Genomic DNA, 20,250 nt, shown 5'->3' on the forward strand with positions numbered 1-20,250 from the left:
GTACATGTGTCGCATCATTTAAAATGAGTAAATGCTATGCTGTTCCTCTTCAGATTCATAAAACGAATTAGTGCACAACATTCTACTTTATCGATTGGTTTCGCTATTTTGTTTTGGCCTTTCTAACGGTGTGCTAAAGTGCTGTGGCGCTTGATTTTCAATCTGTACTAGGACCGTAGACATGTAAGTGCATACCAACAACAGATTTATAATGGAACGTTACTTTACCAAGGTGTTAATCAAAACCTTATGATTACGACTTGTACTGTTAGCTCTGCTTTGTACAATATGACGCTTCTGTGTTGACTGTGGTTGAAAGTTCAGATGAAATAAATACTGAACACAGAAAACAAGGGAAGATACTCAAACAAGCTGAAGATATACTTACACAAAATAAGATTTCGTGCTGATGTGCTCAACTAACAAACAGCCATTCACAGACACAACTATTTCAGAATTTCTCTAAGATAATTTTGTCAAGCCCTGGAACATTTCGTCCCGAGTTCGAGTCTCGGTCCGGCACACAGTTTTCATATGCCAGGAAGTTTCATATCAGCGCACACTCCGCTGCAGAGTGAAAATCTCATTCTGGTCACTCCTAGATAATCTGCAGACTAGCGATGATGTGCTAGAGGGCGTAGCCTACGCAGACGACCTCTTCCTGCTGGGCCGGCCGCGGTGGTCTAGCGTTTCTAGGCGCGCAGTCCGGAACCGCGCGACTGCTACGGTCGCAGGTTCGAATCCTGCCTCGCGCATGGATGTGTGGGATGTCCTTAGGTTAGTTAGGTTTAAGTAGTTCTAAGTTCTAGGGGACTGATGACCACAGTAGTTAAGTCCCATAGTGCTCAGAGCCATTTGAATTTTGATCTTCCTGCTGGTTGGCGGTCGTAGCCACGAAGAGTTGAAACCTAAAATTGAAAGGGCCATATCCAATTACATGGCTCACAATACCAAAATGACGATATCACCTAGTAAGTCCACATACTTGCTACTCAAGAGACAATGAATCAGGAATCCTGCGGTAAGAATAGACCGCTCGCCAATTCTTCGGCGCCGTAAGGCCCGATACCTAGGCGTAGTCGTCGATGAGAAGTGGAGCTATACATCACATATTGACACAGTGACACAGAGATCCCTGGAAACATTAAACAACTTGATGGGGATTGGACATAAGCGATTTCATTTGCCACCTGACCTAATAAAATTGTATCATAACAGCATTTTGACATCAATTGTAGGATACGAGTCAGCAGTCTGGGCTCACAGGCTCACGAGAGTGCAGCGAAATATGCTCCTGCGTTCTGTAAGGGCATACAGGACGACACCGGGAGGGGCGCTACTAGTAATAGTGGGTCTTTGTCCCCTGGATATCAAAATGAGGAAACAGGTTGCATGGTATTGGGTTCAAGAGGGAAAAAGGGATAAAATATTTGAACTAATGGGGACACACTTGGGCACTAAATCTGAAATTAAACATAGGGGGGAGGAGCTATTGCAGGAGCAATGGGATAATGACAAAACAGGTCGTCGAACACACGAACTGTTGCCTAATATCAAGGAGCGACTCCAGCTCAAACATCTCAAGCCGTCAACAGGACTGCTGCACTTTCTTACCGGACATGGACCCTATCCGACATACCTATACCGGTTTGGGAAACGGGCTACACCAACGTGTGACTGTGGGGCTCCACAGGGCACCCCGGACCATGTGGTGTATGAGTGCCACCTCTTCGACGACGTCGCATCACAACTAAGACTTCAGTTACCAAATAATGACACGTACCACCTGCTCAGGCATGAGGACCATTTTCAAATCTTAAACAACCTTGCTGATGAGATATCAAGCAAAGTACTAAAACAATATCTAAGGAACAATCAATAATACAGGGTGGCGCAGGGAAACGGGAAATTTCGAAATAACGTCATTTCCATGAATAAATTCATAAAACTAGTAATTTATTAACGTAAGTGAATGTCCTCAGTATGCCATTATTCAGTATGTCTTTACAATCAAAATGTCCAAAAGTGTCTCTTTACTTTTTAAAGATGACATCGGAAAGATGTGCTCCCATTCGGTGTTCACACTCTAACAGTCTGTTATGATAACTCTGGAATGCGCGGTGTAGCAAATCTTGGGGAATGGCAGTGATTTCGTTTTCAATGTTCTCCTTCAGTTCATGGATTGTTGCAGGACGTGTACGGTACACCTTGCCTTTAAGATATCCCCACAGGAAGAAGTCGCACACACTAAGATCAGGGGATCTCGCAGGCCATGCAATGTCACCGTTACGTGAAATAATGCGTCTTCCAAACAATTGACGAACTGCTGCCATCGATTGTCGAGCAGTGTGTGACGTGGCTCCGTCCTGCTGAAACCACATGTTTTCGACGTTAAGATTAAACTCGTACAGTCTCGGTGTAAAGAATGAATGTTTGAAGCATTTCAACATATCGAGCGGATGTTACTGTCACTGCACTACCATCCTCACGTTCAAAAAAATAAGCGCCGATAACACCATGACATGATACAGCACACCATATTGTGACCTTGGCGCTATGTAGTGGTCGCTGGTGAAACTCACAAGGATTGTCCTGTGCCCAATAACGAAAATTCTGTTTGTTCACGAATCCGTTCAGGTGGAAATGGGCTTCGTCTGATATCCATAAGTTACCTAGGAAATTCGCGTCCTCGTTGATTTTAGCCAATATCTGGCTACTAAACTCCATACGTAATGCTGGGTCTCGTTCATGTAAGTGTTGCACAATCTGCAACTTATAGGGATGGAAGTCTAATTCGTGCAGTATTCTTTGTAAGCTTCGTCGCTTAATCCCTAGCGAAGATGCATGCTGTCGAACGGAGCGGCGAGGACTTCTCTCGATTGCAGCTCTAGCAGCTGCAATGTTCTCTGGGGTACGTACCGTTGGAAGGCCACCTGAAGGTTTCTTTTTCAAGGCGGATCCTGTTTCTTCAAAATTACGCACCCACGTTGTAATCGCATGCGCAGATGGGACACGTCCATTACGTCCAAGCTGGTAATGCTGTCGAAATGTTCTCTGCGCGGCAGTCGCACTATCGCCATTTTTGTAAAACGCACTAACAGCTACTGCGCGTTCCGCACCAGTCCAATTCTCCATGATTACTAAATGGCAATGCGTTCATATCAATTGTGCAAAGTTTCGAACATCTGCCGGCGTTACAGTGCTGTCTACTGTAACGTTCAAAATTTCCCGTTCCCCTGCGCCACCCTGTAGATTAAACCAGACTTAAACGCGATCAGACTCTGTGCACCTGTCCCTTTCCGCCGGGGCGTGAATTTGGCCAGCCGCTTCACGGCTGGGATCCGCCACGTCTAGGACTAGGAGGAGGGTGCACACTCTGACCGAATTGGACACATACCGGATTCGACAGTAGGATTAGAGTAGGATAAGTTAGGATAACACCACTAGTATAAAACTGCAGCGACTCTGGGCCAGCCCGGAACCAGGGGCACACGCTGGCACGCATGTAACGCAGCAGGCAGCGTCGATTAATAGTAGAACTAAAACTGGTAGTACTTAGAATGCCCATAGGGGAAGTCAAACAATTAACATACCTAGTAACTAATTAACAAATGCTGCAGTATTGTAATCATTGGTATCAATTAGGACCCACTAATGTATTAGGTGGTAAGTTTCTCATGAAGCATGTTGTTGTTGAAATAAAGAGTTAAAAAAATGGCACCATGATAGCTGTGGAATGTGTGAACATTACTGTGGCCCACCCGCATCCCTTAATGCTTGATGTTTTTTTCTGGCAGCAATGACATCATTCAGCAGTATAGCTATTTGTGTGACAGGTGAAGCTCGTGCTGCAGTTATTTTAGGAGTACGATAGTTAAATTAATTTGCTACCGAATTCGCCTAATCTGCACCCTATGGAACACGTTTGGTGCGCTGTCGGGATCCAGCTCCGCACCAACAAACTAACGGCCCGTAATTCGCTTGAATTGAGTGACCTGTGCGTTTCTGCTGGCCCATACCTCCGTAAAAGTACTTGCCGAGTCTATTGCACGCAGAATTTTGTCAGTTATACAATCGCGCAGTTAAAATTTTGCCAGTGTTGAGATTGTTTTGAATGTTTTTTATGAAAATTACGTAGTACAGTTAGCTGGAGAATCGATTCGAGAGGACATCTTGTATCTCCTAATAACTAACAGATCTGAACCTTTCGAAGCACGTAACACAGATCATCTGATGATATTAAATTATTTAAGTAGAACGGTAACATGCTTACATTATTGATACCAGTAGGTTTTCTTCAGGATCTATATACGAGCGCAATTTTAACGTCGTTCCAGTTACTGTTCCCCTAATTTTCAAAGTAATTTGTCGAAGCAAGATGCTGACGTTCTGGTGTAATTAAAAAAAATTATCCTCATATTTTGTTAACTCCTTGTATACGGTCATGAAAGACCCATTGATATTTCTCTTATCTGGGAAAGGGTTCTACCAACCCTGCCACAACAAAGGTCAAAATTTAATAATGATTGTGGTGTTGCTCACGCTGCTAAGTACGGTATTTTCGGGCAACAACAAAGTTATTATGTGGCAGGTGTCATTAGTGCATAGTTAATAAATTCATTTCATGTAATAATGAATAAATTAGGCACTCATCTTTTCCTGTTTCCCACGCTGGTCTCGTTGTAGAATCATGGCTCAATCGTCGAAAATCTAGGTGGTGATGATTCCAAGCTCGGATGCAAAGAGGCCTAGGTTTTTTCTGCGATATTCAAAAGTTTTGTAGATGCGCTTCACAAACCATTCTTGAAGATTACACTTTTGCAGGACAACGGTGATGTAAAAAAGTAATCAGCACTCCGAGTTTAAGTTACAGTTCTTTTTTATTACTTTTACTGCAATATCACGTAACACACAAAACATCACTTCACAATGCAAAACATACTTGAAAACATCTTCCTCACTGTTAAAGTTCACATTTTATAAACTGGCTACAATATGCGTCTTTCCCACATGACGATCAAGACTTGACTTTCTCAAGGTCCGACTCTCTAACTCTAATAATCGCTTACGCGCCCAAAAATCAAGAGTTACAAGTACGTCAAACATCATAGTGACAAAAGAAAGAATACACATAAGAATAATATTATTTGAACATAAACATATCGATGTATCAAAGTACCTCTACATTAATGAAATCAAATCCGAATGTTGTCTCAGAAATATGTCAACTACTTTACAGAAACTCAGTAGAATATTGCTGTTATCGAAAGGTTGAGTTGAGGTGCCGTAATGGTTACGCAATTCAAGTAACATTACAGGGTGAACCCAGTATATGTGTTTTCTGCTTCTGCGAAGCCTTTGCTTCTTCAACTGGCGTACCACAGCACCTTCTGCAGGTACTTCCATTTTGGTTTATTATTTCCAAAACTGGAATAAACACCTTCCGTCCAGCCGCATATTCTTGGCGAAACGACTGAGAGAGCGAGTACTGCCACGGGACCCGCAGAACAAATCACTGACCTAGTCCACACACCGCGGCTTTCGGCGGGCCAGTGCGTTGTAACCCGCGGAAACCGCAGAACCGCACGCCGCGCGCTGTAGCGGCCGGCGGGCAAGTGCGTTGTTGCCCATAAGCTCAAGGGCGATGCTGCTGTCCGTAGGAAAGTTGCAACGTCAGAAGACTACAGTGACGAAGTGTAGAGGAGCAACGATTCGTGCAGGTACAAGTAGTTGACACTGAAAGTAAATAAATGTAACATACTGCTCATAAATAGCCAGAGAGATCCATCACTGTTCGATTAGGATATACACTATTGGCGTAAATCATTTCTTCTTCTTCTTCTCCTCCTCCTCATTTTTCCTGGCCGTGTTCCGTATCTGCTCGGGGTCGGCATCTTAGTCTGGATCTGGCAATCGCTGTTGGTAGAGGGTGGCCGGATGCCTTAACAGAATCCACACTAGATGGAACCTTCCAAGTTAGTTGGTGACATAAAGATTATGGTGTAGTGTGGAATTGTAAATGGACCCATTTTCATTGACCAGAACCTAAATGCTCAACGCTACCTGGAAATGCTCCAAGAAGTGGTGTTTCCCGTAGTTCTGGATGAAGATGGCAGCTTTCCCTCTTGCTTTCAACAGGATGGATCTCCACCAACTACGGAGCAAATTTTCGTCTGTGGATATATGGTCAATTTCCTGCTCATTGGGTTGGCCGACATGGCTCTGTGGAATGACCACCCAGATCCCACACCAGTTGACTGTTATCTGTGGGGTCATTTAAAGCAACTCGTATATGCAGAGAAAATAAGAAACAGACACCATCTCGAGCAACACACTAAAGAAGCCTGTGCCAGCATTTCTGTACAAATCTTTCTGCGAGTGCGTGACGACTGGATTCAGCGCCTTCAAATGTGCATTTACTGAGACAGATAGCATGTTGAACACAGTAAATGACTGTCATTTATGGAGAAAAGTCCAACCTGTAATTCCAATCAAGACGTGTTGTAACTTTTGAACCTTAACTACTACTTCGAATCTGTTTACAGTAATGAACTTGTCAGAGAAAGCTGATGTTATTTGATATTTCACACGACCCCCTTTCCATTAAAAAAAAATTGACTTAGATTCAAGATGGTCGATTTCAAGGTGGCTCCCATGTTCGGTACATACCATAAAAGATGGACTACGTCACCCATGCGTTACTGCAGTGTTCAGGTTTCTCCATTCATACAGGGCTTTTGACATAACGGGGTGTACTGCGACTTTTGACTCAGCCTGTATTGTGAAGGACGAAGCATACCATATGTCGTTCACAATAAATAGGCTATAACAACTAATTTATTTTTTCATTACGGAGAATCATAAATATTCTAATGCCATTAAAACTCTAATGTCGTGTAACCCTTTATTGTTAGTTAATCTGCACACTCTTTATAGAAAAATACATAATTCTAACACCCTATACCTGGTGGCGTAGCTATAGCTTCAAAATGTATTGTTAATAGTAGATAAAATATAAGAGTTCCTGAGAGCAGATTTTCAACATAAAGTTCTATAAGAATAGTGAATAATCGAGCTTGAAGACACGACTTATACCTTTATATTACATTCTCTATGCCAACAATGTGCTGCGCAAGCGTCTGAGAAAAGCCTGTACAGTTTGCCGTAATCTACAGTGTTGCAAACTTGTGTGCATACTGCGGAATTCAAAGAATTCTGATAGCAGCCAAGTTTATAGTCGTGTAAGCAATGAGCAGGTGGCTAGCTGGCGATAAGGTTTCGCTACATGTAGTAGGCCCGACATTAGCTCTTCCCAAACAAGCTACTGATATTCCTTCTAGTAATTTTTTTCTTCTGTATTGTTTCAGAAATACCTGAAGCAGCTGAAGAGTCCGGAAAATGCTGGTCTGGTCGATTCTGCGCTGGTGGACGAGATATTTTATCAGGTGAGCCTCTATGGTACGCCAAGGATAGCTGCTAAACGTGGCCGTTATGTCTCTGCAGCTGCGGCATTGAGTTTCATCGTGGGCAGCGGCCACAGTTTTGGTTTATCAAGCTTCAAATCACTAATCAGGAATCGGAAAGGAACCTTCCAGTAAAATTGTAGAAAACTGAAATGTTCTGTTTGAATATGATACAGTGCAGATGTGTACACAGTTTACAGCTTACATATCTCCGTTTCTGTCCTCTGGGAATAAGAACCAATTACGAAAACGGATACTTCAAACGCACGTGACTAGAAGGAAATGGCGCAGCTTACTTTAGATGTAGTTAAGATTCTAGGGCGTCCATACTCGTGGACAAGATGGTGGGGCGATCCATCCCTAGCTCTTTGCGACAGAAAAAAAGTAAGTATATTGTAGTCAGGTGTTTGTCTTTCAAGACGATGATTTAAAAGTCGGTATTACATAGGTTTTTAACAAGATCGGAAGAAACATTTTTATCGCTACTTACAAGTCGCCATTTGTCTAGTAAAATATTTACTCCATATCCCCATGTCTAGGGCCTCCCCCACCCTACGAACTATCGTATGGACGTCCTTGTTCAGATACTTCATATCTGTACGAACTTGGGAAAACTCTGCTGCTTCTGGGACAGCTGTCGAGACACAACGGCCACGCTATGTGATCAAAAGTATCCGGACACCCTCCCCCCCCCCCCAAAAAAATACGTTTTTCATATTGGGTGCATTGTTGTGCCACCTACTGCCAGGAGTCATTAGACATCATGAGAGAGCAGAATGGGACGCTCTGCGGACTTCGAACGTGGTCAGGTGATTGGGTGTCACTTCTGTCATATGTCTGTACGCGAGATTTCCACACTCCTATACATCCCGCCGGCCGCTGTGACCGTGCGGTTCTAGGCGCTTCAGTCCGGAACCGCGCTGCTGCTACGGTCGCAGGTTCGAATTCTGCCTTGGGCATGGATGTGTGTGATGTCCTTAGGTTATTTAGGTTTCAGTAGTTCTAAGTCTAGGGGACTGATGACCTCAGATGTTAAGTCCCATAATGCTTAGAGCCGAAACATCCCTAGGTCCACCATTTCCGATGTGATAGTGAAATGGAAACGTGGAGGGACACGTACAGCACAAAAGTGTACAGGCCGACCTCGTCTGCTGACTGACAGAGACCGCCGACAGCTGAAGACGGTCGTAATGTGTAATAAGCAGACATCTATCCAGACCATCGCATAGGAATTCCAAACTGCATCAGCATCCACTGCAAGTACTATGACAGTTAGACGGGAGTTGAGAAAACTTGGATTTCATGATCGAGCGGCTGTTCATAGGTAAGCTACACATCACGCCAGTAAATGCCAAACGACGCCTCGCTTGGTATAAGGAGCGTAAACATTGGACTACTGAACAGTGGAAAAGCATTGTGTGGAGTGACACATCACGGTACACTATGTGGCGATCCGATGGCTGGGTATAAGTATGGCGAATGCCGAGTGAACGTCATCTGGCAGCATGTGTAGTGCCAACAGCAAAATTCGGGGGTGGTGGTGTTATGGTGTGGTATTTTTCATGGAAGGGGCTTGCACCCCTTGTTCTTTTGCGTGGCACTATCACAGCACAGCAATTCGGGGGTGGCGATTGCATCTTTCGACACGATCGAGCACCTGTTCATGAGTCACGGTCTGTGGCGGAGTGGTTACACGACAGTAACGTCCCTGTAATGGCTTGGCGTGCGCAGAGTCCTGACCTGAATCCTACAGAACACCTTTGGGATGTTTTGGAACGCCGACTACGTGCCATGCCTCACCGACAGACATCGATACCTCTCCTCAGTGCAGCACTCCGTGAAGAATGGGCTACCATTCCCCAAGAAACCTTCAAGCACCTGATTGAACGTATGTCGGCGAGAGTGGAAGCTGTCATCAAGGCTAAGGGTGGGCCAACACCTTACTGAATTCCAGCATTACCGATGGAGGGCGCCACGAACTTGTAAGTCATTTTCAGCCAGGTGTCCGGATACTTTTGATCACATATTGTACCCTTGTCGCGTATATACATATATGAGAGCAGAGAGGAATGAGGAATCATTCTAACAAATGGGGAAATCCACTGACAAAGCGACTTTGACGAAGAGGCAGACTGTTATTACCCAGTGCCTGGTTACGAGCATCTCAGAAACAGCGAAACTGGACGGCTGTTCACCTGTCACTGAGCATCTGTGGAAAGCGGTTCTAGGACGGTAAAACCATTAGTAGACGGCAAGGTCTTAGATAAGGTGTGGACTTCCAAGGACGTAGAGGTTAGAGGCTTGACCCCTCCGAAAAGCTGGACAGATGGCGATCTGTGGTAAATTTGACGACAGAGTACAGTGCTGGTGCAGGCACAAGTGTTTCAGAGCACATCATTCAGTGCCCGTTGTTGAACATGAGACTCTGCAGCAGACATCCCCTATGTGTTACCAAATTGGCCGAATGACATCGTTAATTACGGTTGCAGTGGGCATGGGCTCACTCAGATTGGACTGCAGATCAATAGAAAAGTGTCGTCTGGTCAGATGAAAAATGTTTCTCATTACACTAGATCAGTGGCCGTATCCAGATACACCATTATCCAGGTGAACAGCTGCTCAGAACATGCATCGCACCACGGACACAGGCCAGTAGCGGAAATATTATGCAGTGGGGGGTATTTATCTGGGCTCCATGGCACGTGTGGTAATACTGTGTGAACATTTTTTCAAACCACCTGCATCTGTTCACGTTTGATGTCTTCCATGACGACAATTTCATCTGCCAGCAGCATAACTCTCCAAGTTACTTGGCCAGAATCGTGCTACAGTCATTTTAGGAGCATGATAGTGAACTCAAGTTGAGGTCTTGGACCCAAATCCACCTGATCTAATCTCAGTGGAACATATCTGGGACACCATCAGGGATCGTGATAGACTTAGGTGTGAAACTGCTGAGTCCTCTCACACAGCACTTCCTATCCCAGTCCTGTCACAGGCTTATCTTACCCCATCAAAGGCTGTGCTACCTGTGAAAGCAGACATGTCGTATACCAGTTCTGCTACAACTATTGCACAGCTTTTTATATTGTTATGACTGCCAACCAGCTGTCCACCAGGATGAGTCACCGAGCGAGGTGGCGCAGTGGTTAGCACACTGGACTCGCATTCGGGAGGACGACGGTTCAATCCCGTCTCCGGCCATCCTGATTTAGGTTTTCCGTGATTACCCTAAATCGTTTCAGGCAAATGCCGGGATGGTTCCTTTGAAAGGGCACGGCCGATTTCCTTCCCAATCCCCCGTTAACCCGAGCTTACGCTCCGTCTCTAATGACCTCGTTGTCGACGGGACGTTAAACACTAACCACCACCACCAGGATGAGTCGACACTGCCAAAGTAGACCACCCTGAACATAACATGCTTGATCTCAATGCCTGCTTCTCAACTTAGGCCATCTCAATCCTCCCCTTCACCACTATCTTGTCACTTCTTCTTCCGTGTGTTTTTGCTTTTAGGAAGCTTTAATTGTCGAGTGCTAGTAATAGTGTTACATAGATTTCGTGTTTATTTTGAATACAGTCAGAGAGACTCCCTTTAGTCAACCATAGTGCCAGTAGTGCTAGTGTTTGTTTTCAATACAGTCCAGAGACAGGTAGTGCTATTTTCATTGTTTTCTACAAGAAGTGGCTAGCAATCACAGTTTAGTCAACAATCAGCCGCCTTTAGTGAATTAGCAGTCTAGTTAAAAGTTGATTAACTCTCTACAGTAAATTGATTTCTTAGGATGGATAGAATGTGTGACTGCTGTGTACGGACGCAGGAGGAGCTGGCCACTGTTCGCGAACAGCTGAGCGTGTTGATGGCCGCGGTCAGCCGTCTTCAGGCTGCTGCCTCGGAGTGTAGCGGCAGTGGGGAGTCTGGTGCGTCGCATGGTACACCACAGGTGTTACATGCTTCACCCACTGTCCCTGCTGTCGAGACATCTTCGCGGGTACCGGGCGCGGTTGGGCCTCCCTCTCCCCAAGGGGAGTGGCGGGTTCAGCGGCGTCCGCGGCGCACGAGGCGGAGGGTAAATGTGGTGGCTGGCCGTGTGGCATCGCCCGCTCTGCCTGTGAGTGGACATGTGGCTGCTCCTTCAGCAAGGTCCGAGCAGGCACACGGGGGGAGGGGTTTATTAGTTATTGGGAGCTCCAACGTTAGGCGGGTGATGGGCACCCGACTGCAAATTGTTGCTCATGTTGGCACCAATGACTCCTGCCGTCTGGGTTCAGAGGTCATCCTCAGTTCGTACAGGCGGTTGGCGGAATTGGCGAAGGCGGAAAACCTCGCTCGCGGGGTGTAATCTGAGCTAATTATTTGTAAAATCTTTCCCAGAACCGATCGCGGTCCTCTGGTTTGGAGCCGAGTGGAAGACTTAAACCAGAGGCTCAGACGATTCTGCAGAGATCTGGGGTGCAAATGTCTCGACCTCCGCTATCGGGTGGAGAAATGTAGGGTCCCCCTGAATAGGTAAGGCGTGCACTACACGCCGGAAGCGGCTACAAGGGTAGCGGAGTACGTGTGGAGTGCACATGGGGTTTTTTTAGGTTAGAGAATTCCCTCCCTATGCCCGACAAGACGCCTCCTGAGACGCGGCAAGGTAGGAGTAGGCAAAATGCAACAGGGAATAACAATATTAATGTGCTAATAGTAAAATGCAGGAGCGTCTATAGAAAGGTCCCAGAACTGCTCTCATTAATAAACGGCACAACGCCCATACAGTACTAGGGACAGAAAGTTGGCTGAAACCAGACGTAAACAGTAATGAAATCCTAAACTCAGATTGGAATGTATACCGCAGAGACAGGCTGGACAGTGAAGGGGGAGGCGTGTTTATAGCGATAAGAAGTGCAATAGTATTGAAGGATATTGACGGAGATCCGAAATGTGAAATGATTTGGGTGAAGGTCACAGTTAAAGCAGGCTCAGACATGGTAATTGGATGTCTCTATAGGCCCCCTGGCTCAGCAGCTGTTGTGGCTGAGCACCTGAAGCATAATTTGGAAAATATTTCGAGTAGATTTCCCCACCATGTTATAGTTCTGGGTGGAGATTTTAATTTGCCGGATATAGACTGGGAGACTCAAACGTTCATAACGGGTGGCAGGGACAAAGAATCCAGTTCGTGGCGATAACATATTAGACCTTCTGGTGACAAACAGACCCGAACTATTTGAAACAGTTAACGCAGAACAAGGAATCAGCGATCATAAAGCGGTTACGGCATCGATGATTTCAGCCGTAAATAGAAATATTAAAAAGGTAGGAAGATTTTTCTGTTTAGCAAAAGTGACAAAAAGCAGATTATAGTGTACCTGACGGCTCAACACGAAAGTTTTGTCTCAAGTACAGATAGTGTTGAGGATCAGTGGACATGGTTCAAAACCAGAGTACAATACGCGTTAGATGAGTATGTGCCAAGCTAGATCGTAAGAGATGGTACAACAACCGAGTTAGAAAACTGCTACGGAAGCAAAGGGAACTTCACAGCAAACATAAACATAGCCAAAGCCTTGCAGACAAACAAAAATTACACGAAGCGAAATGTAGTGTGAGGAAGGCTATGCGAGAGGCGTTCAATGAATTCGAAAGTAAAGTTGGCAGAAAATCTAAGAAATTTTGGTCTTATGTCAAAGCGGTAGGTGGATCAAAACAAAATGTCCAGACACTCTGTGACCAAAATGGTACTGAAACAGAGGATGACAGACTAAAGGCCGAAATACTAAATGTCTTTTTCCAAAGCTGTTTCACAGAGGAAGACTGCACTGTAGTTCCTTCTCTAGTTTGTCGTACAGATGACAAAATGGTAGATATCGAAATAGACAGCAGAGGGATAGAGAAACAATTAAAATCGCTCAAAAGAGGAAAGGCCGCTGGACCTGATGGGATACCAGTTCGATTTTACACAGAGTACGCGAAGGAACTTGCCCCCCTTCTTGCAGCGGTGTACCGTAAGTCTCTAGAAGAGCGTAGTGTTCCAAAGGATTGGAAAAGGGCACAGGTCATCCCCGTTTTCAAGAAGGGACGTCGAACAGATGTGCAGAACTATAGACCTATATCTCTAACGTCGATCAGTTGTAGAATTTTGGAACGCGTATTATGTTCGAGTATAATGACTTTTCTGGACACTAGAAATCTACTCTGTAGGAATCAGCATGGGTTTCGAAAAAGACGGTCGTGTGAAACCCATCTCGCGCTATTCGTCCACGAGACTCAGAGGGCCATAGACACGGGTTCACAGGTAGATGCCGTGTTTCTTGACTTCCGCAAGGCGTTCGATACAGTTCCCCACAGTCGTTTAATGAACAAAGTAAGAGCATATGAACTATCAGACCAATTATGTGATTGGATTGAAGAGTTCCTAGATAACAGAACGCAGCATGTTATTCTCAATGGAGAGAAGTCTTCCGAAGTAAGAGTGATTTCAGGTGGGAGTGTCATAGGACCGTTGCTACTCACAATATACGTAAATGACCTTGTGGATAAAATCGGAAGTTCACTGAAGCTTTTTGCAGATGATGCTGTGGTGTATCGAGAGGTTGTAACAATGGAAAATTGTACTGAAATGCAGGAGGATCTGCAGCGAATTGACTCATAGTGCAGGGAATGGCAATTGAATCTCAATGTAGACAAGTGTAATGTGCTGCGAATACATAGAAAGATAGATCCCTCATCATTTAGCTAGAAAATAGCAGGTAAGCAACTGGAAGCAGTTAATTCCATAAATTATCTGGGAGTACGCATTAGGAGTGATTTAAAATGGAATGATCATATAAAGTTGATTGTCGGTAAAGCAGATGCCACACTGAGATTCATTGGAAGAATCCTAAGGAAATGCAATCCGAAAACAAAGGAAGTAGGTTACAGTACGCTTGTTCGCCCACTGCTTGAATACTGCTCAGCAGTGTGGGATCCGTACCAGATAGGGTTGATAGAAGAGATAGAGAAGATCCAACAGAGAGCAGCGCACTTCGTTACAGGATCATTTAGTAATCGCGAAAACGTTACGGAGATGATAGATAAACTCCAGTGGAAAACTGTGCAGGAGAGACGCTCAGTAGCTCGGTATGGGCTTTTGTTAAAGTTTCGAGAACATACCTTCACCCAAGAGTCAAACAGTATATTGTTCCCTCCTATGTATATCTCGCGAAGAGACCATGAGGATAAAATCAGAGAGATTAGAGCCCACACAGAAGCATACCATCAATCCTTCTTTGCAAAAACAATACGAGACTGGAATAGAAGGGAGAACTGATAGAGGTACTTAGGGTACCCTCCACCACACACCGTCAGGTGGCTTGCAGATTATGGATGTAGATGTAGATTTTTTCTGGAACTGTGCAGATAGGAGTTACCCTTGCAACACATTTTCACGCTGTAAATTATTCTAGTCTCAACCTATGGTGGTAACCTACTGTCCCCGCACCCTCCACCCACAAGGTTCTGCCCCCTCTGTCATATCACCTCCTCCTTTTTCACATCCCCTGACCCTCATTTTATGGCACCCTCTGCCACTGCAGCCACCTATCCTATCCCCTCCCCGTCTCTGCTCCTTTCCTTTTCCTCTCCCCGTTTGTTTTCCCCACACCCCACGTCCTGATGCTGGGCCTGGCAGTCTCGTCAGGCCATCATCTAGTCCCCACACACCCTGCCTGACATTGCTTTTCTCTCCACCCACCCACCCCTCACCCTATCCTGCTATCCCTTTCCTTTCACTGCCCCACTCCAAATTACTGTTCACTTTCTCTCAACATATTTTCTGTTCAGATCAATAGAAATGTTACCTTGTTCAGTGATCTTTTGTTGTGTCTCTTGTTAGAAAAAAAATGGCTCTGAACACTATGGGACTTAACTGCTGAGGTCATCAGTCCCCTAGAACGTAGAACAACTTAAACCTAACTAACCTAAGGACATCAAACACATCCATGCCCGAGGCAGGATTCGAACCTGCGACCGCAACAGTCATGCGGTTCCAGACTGTAGCGCCTAGAACCGCTCGGCCACCCCGGCCAGCGCTAGATGTAGATTTTACTTTCTTATAACTCTAATAATGTGGCATAATTTTTGGAGCATGCAACTTATGCAGGATCTTCACTTGTTATTATCAACATATAAATGTTTCCCTTCTGTTTATAAGACCCTATAATCCCATTAGTGATCCATGAATTTTTACATTACCTCTTTGTGTCCTTTCTCTTTAGTATGTTGAGATAGCTATTTTCTGATTATGATAGAAACTTACTGTGAAATATGTTAAATTTGACATTTTACAGTTTTTCCCTGTATATGTCATGCCAGTTCTGAAAATTTCTGGAAATCAGTGTTAAGATTACAGCACAAAACCCTGGATGAGGGTCCTCCCAATTACAGTGAGTGTTTTAGCCTCTCCCCACCCAGTTCTCTTGCTTGTAATACTCCAACTGTTGAGACAGTTTCTTACTTGGTTGTTCCCTTGTTTCAGGTTCCATCTATTCTCTCTCACCATGAGGTGTTTTTAGCTGAGCTTCAGAAGAAGCTAGATGATTGGGACCAGCAGCAAACAATTGGAGATATTTTTGTAGAGGCAGTAAGTAATAGTTCTTAATTTCCTCTCTCACTGATCTGCATCAGAAGATACTTTAATTACAGATTAACCAATAACAACAAAATTTGTGTAAGTTAATGACTAGAATATCCAAGCGTCTAATTATTTGTACTTTGAAATGACTTACCAGGATGTTGTAACATCTACCATTAAAAAATTTGTGAAATAATAAACTTTAAAAGAAATGACAGGTGATTCTATTGGAAAATCTGCTGATGTACATCACTGAGAGATAAAAGTACTAATAGGAAATGTGCAAATGAAAGAATTTTGGAAATATACTCATTTGTGGGAGGTGTAACTCTGCCTGGCTATTCTGTAAATTTGTTAATAAACCCAACGTCACTTCAAATTACTCTTTATTTATTGTTTCAAATTTCACCAGACAAGTAAATACATTACTTTACCCATTTTGGGCACCAACTGCGCAGACTCTGTTGACTCAACACAAACTAATATGAGACATAGAAGAAACTAACTGGCGGGCACTGCTGCTGTGGTATAAAAAACATATAGCAATCTCCACATTGCATGATATTGTTTAGATGAGTTTATAATTGGAGTTACAATTAGAAGTTTTACATATCACATAATTTGCATACAGAAGTTGTTACTACAAGATATGGTTAGGAACTGTATACAAGCAAAATTTTGATAGCAGTATCTTTCTCATAGAGAATCAGTGAAATACTCTTTGATGCAGTATTGACAAATTTATACAGGCAAAAGTTTTGTAGAAATTTCATAAATGTTTTTAAGTTAAGTTCAAGTAGCCAGAATATGTTCTTGAAAGTGGTTTTACACAGGACAATAATAATTTGAAGTTTAATGGTAGAGTATTTAGTATAATTACAGTTTTGGACAGATAATAAATCAGAATTAGCTGGGACACTTTATATAATAAGTGCAAAAGTTTACATAATTATAATCTGTGTATCTGATTCTGTACTAAATTTAGGGAATCAGATAGGATTCTAGTCTGTACCATTACAACATCCAGAAACATAGTGAAAGTAGAACAGCTGTCAACTTGTAAACTGCTTTAGACAGTATACTGCACTTCACTAGACATTATACTAATGGAGAAAAGTGGAGACAGGAGTTGATTATTGCTTTCTACATATGATAACTTAATCCACTGTAGCCAGGTATTTTTTGATATATTTTGACCCTACTACTTTTCAGTTATGCTTACAACTTTTTTGTCAACTGAGTATCCTACCTATATGTATGAAAATTGCTAAATCCTATTCTGCTCTTCAGTCTGCTTTGAGAAATCAGTCACCTCAACAGTGGAAACAATGACAACAAAATATTGTAATTCATGAAGGATGCTCAGCTTTCAGTTTTGGGCCATAAACTATTAGTTTCAAAAGAAAAAGAAGTGAGGTTTCTTTAAGCAGTGCAGTTACAACTGGAAAGACCAATCAGTTTTGAAGCTTCTGAGAGAAATGTAGTGCTAGTGGTGGTGATGGTAGTAGTAGTAGTAGTAGTAGTAGTATAAGTAATATTACTCAAAAGTAATTAAGGGGCTGTTTTTACACAGATAAGTGCTAATAAGCAGTGTCAGTAATGTACATCTTGAAGCCTAACCAAAGTACACAAAAAAGGCTATACATATATACCAGGTTCTTATAATTAAACAGCCAGTGTTCAGAGTGCTGCAGCACAGGCTATATACATCACAGGATGCTAAAATATAGTAGACATGTTCATTAATTGGTGATCTTTCAGAGTTTGCTGGAAAAACAGTTCAGGTGAAAATATGAAGCTATCAGAATGTGAAATGTTCCCTATTTTGATGTCAGTATGGTGTTTGTGACTTAGCAATGTGTGTTTATTTCTTTTGTGAAATGACTGTTGGTGTAAAGGTTTAATAATGTTGAGGTTTTCTGTATAAAACACAATGGCTATTGAGAAGAAAGATCATGTGTTGCTGGTAACATTGTTGTAGCAGAATGGCAGCAATAGCAGCCCTGCATTGCAGAAATATCACGGACAGCTGTGAAGACACCTCATGTCAAACAGTTGGCTAAAGGATATGATCAAGAAATTCCCATGGTAGTTGTTGATGAAATTGCTATAGCTATAGCCAACTGTGAGCACATGCTTTACATTCCACAGCCAGTGCTTGAGCTGTGTCACTGAAATTATCTCTCCTCTAGTCAGTAGTTTAAAAGCTTTTGTGGTGCATTTTATGTTGGTATCCCTATGACATTCTGAATATCCACCAAATGAAACCCTAAGACAGGCTACAATGCCACAGCTTTGCCCCTCATTTTTTGGCACACATGGAAATGGATGACATTTGGGTGGTGAATATTCTTTGGACAGACAAGGCTCATTTTACCCTGCACAGTGCTGTGAATGCACAAAACTGTTGCATATGGGGTTCTACTCTGCCACGTGTTGTGCAGGAACATGCACTGCACTCAGCAGTTCATTTTTCTTTGAGGAGACGACACCTCATATGTCTGTTTGGCATACAGTGACATCTGCATGTTATAAAGACCTCTTTGTGCAAAACTTTATTCCAGCTTTGCAAAAAAGCAACTGTGTCCACAACTCTATTTTCATGCAAGATGGGATGACAAGACATTTCACTTTCCAGATGAAAGATTTGCTTCAGGAAACCTTCTGTAATGACCACATCATCTCTAGGCAGTTTCAAGATGTTTGGCCTTCCATATCCTCTGACCAAAATCCATGTGACTTCTAGTTGTGGGGGCATTTGTACAATTGTGTCTATTAAGGATGTACCCAGAGGCTTCCCGATTTGAAGGATAGCATATGACAACATATTGCTCTGATCATACCAGATGTTCTGTGAGCAACTGTCAACCAGGCCATGTTACAGATGCAGCATTTCACTGAGTCAGGAAAGCATACAGATGTTGTAACTTGTGACTATGTCCTAAAAAACTTGCCAGAACCACCATTACCATGTGTTTGATCGTTCCTCCCTTTTTATTGCACCCACACCACATTCTGACTACCTACAGTACCATATATTCACTTACAGGCAGAAAGTGTAACTGTTATTTCTTTTAGCATATTTCATGAGCACACTGACTAATGAACATATCAACGATGTTTCAAAAACCTGTGATGTATGCAGCCTGCACTGCAGCACCCAGAGCACCATCAGTTTTATTGTAACTACCTGACACCACACTACAGAAACACTAAGAAATAAATTTATTGAAATGCAAACAATATTTTTAAGTAAATTAGCACTATTATACAGCATTCAGAACACAACTTTCTATACGAGCTAATCCTTAGTTTCTTTTATATTCTCAGCACTGTTTTTGGTCTTTGTTTTTATCTTCCTCAGGATGTTAGTTCCCACATGTGATTGAAATGGCAGAAAATTTTAAAATATTCTCATACAGAAACAGCAAACTCATAATGATTTGTTACTTTCATTTATTTGCTCTACTTTTACTTTTTGTTTCAAGACATGGTATCTAGCTTGTATATTCTCTTTAATACTGTGTGGAAACAATAATCCTAAATAATATTTTGGTTTATTTCTGAGTACTGATCTCCTTTCTATGCTTTTTTATGTTGTTTGGAAGTCAGCATTTATAAGAATCTTGTAAGTTAGATAAAACTGTGTTCTTTGTATGCAGTGATGTTCATATTATATTTGTGTGTGTCCTTGTTCAACAAAGCAGAATAGTTTATTTTTAGATATATGATTGTTTGAAATATTTACAGTAAAATTACAGCTAATATATTTAGCTCTTTCATTATTATTTACAGGATAGCCTTGTTGTCAGAGTTTGGCAAATCTTTGTATATGTGTATCTTAGTATAAGATAGGTGTTGGTAGATCTATCCATAATATATGTTGTTTGGAGTGAATCTCCATTTATAGTTTATGCCATTGTCCCCGTGATAAATATATTTTAACTTTTTAAGAAAAGGTTACCTTTATATGGCCCAGTCATCAACAAAAACACCCAAAAATTCTTAACACTATATCCATTAAGATTTGAGTCTCCAATAAAGGGCAGATGTCATGTACTTAGCAGCTTTATTTGCACTGAATTATGTTTGTTTGTCAGCATTTTTAAATAAATTATTTGCGCTGACTTATTTCTTTGTAAGACATGTTTTCAGAAACTCTCTCATCCACCTCTCATTTTGAATCATTT

General features: G+C 42.7%; 1 protein-coding gene across 1 annotated transcript in view; it reads left to right on the plus strand.

Moving 5' to 3' along the window:
- LOC126248595 (rho guanine nucleotide exchange factor 17) overlaps nt 1–20,250 on the plus strand; it is a 650,439-nt gene that overhangs the window by 373,068 nt on the left and 257,121 nt on the right. Inside the window, exons 3-4 of the mRNA XM_049949719.1 lie at nt 7,368–7,445; nt 15,965–16,069. The gene's annotated coding sequence lies outside the window, so the exon portion shown is untranslated. The remainder of the gene's footprint in view (nt 1–7,367; nt 7,446–15,964; nt 16,070–20,250) is intronic.

This window comes from Schistocerca nitens, chromosome 3, assembly GCF_023898315.1.
Source record: "Schistocerca nitens isolate TAMUIC-IGC-003100 chromosome 3, iqSchNite1.1, whole genome shotgun sequence".
In the NCBI taxonomy this organism is placed as follows: Eukaryota; Metazoa; Arthropoda; class Insecta; order Orthoptera; family Acrididae; genus Schistocerca; species Schistocerca nitens.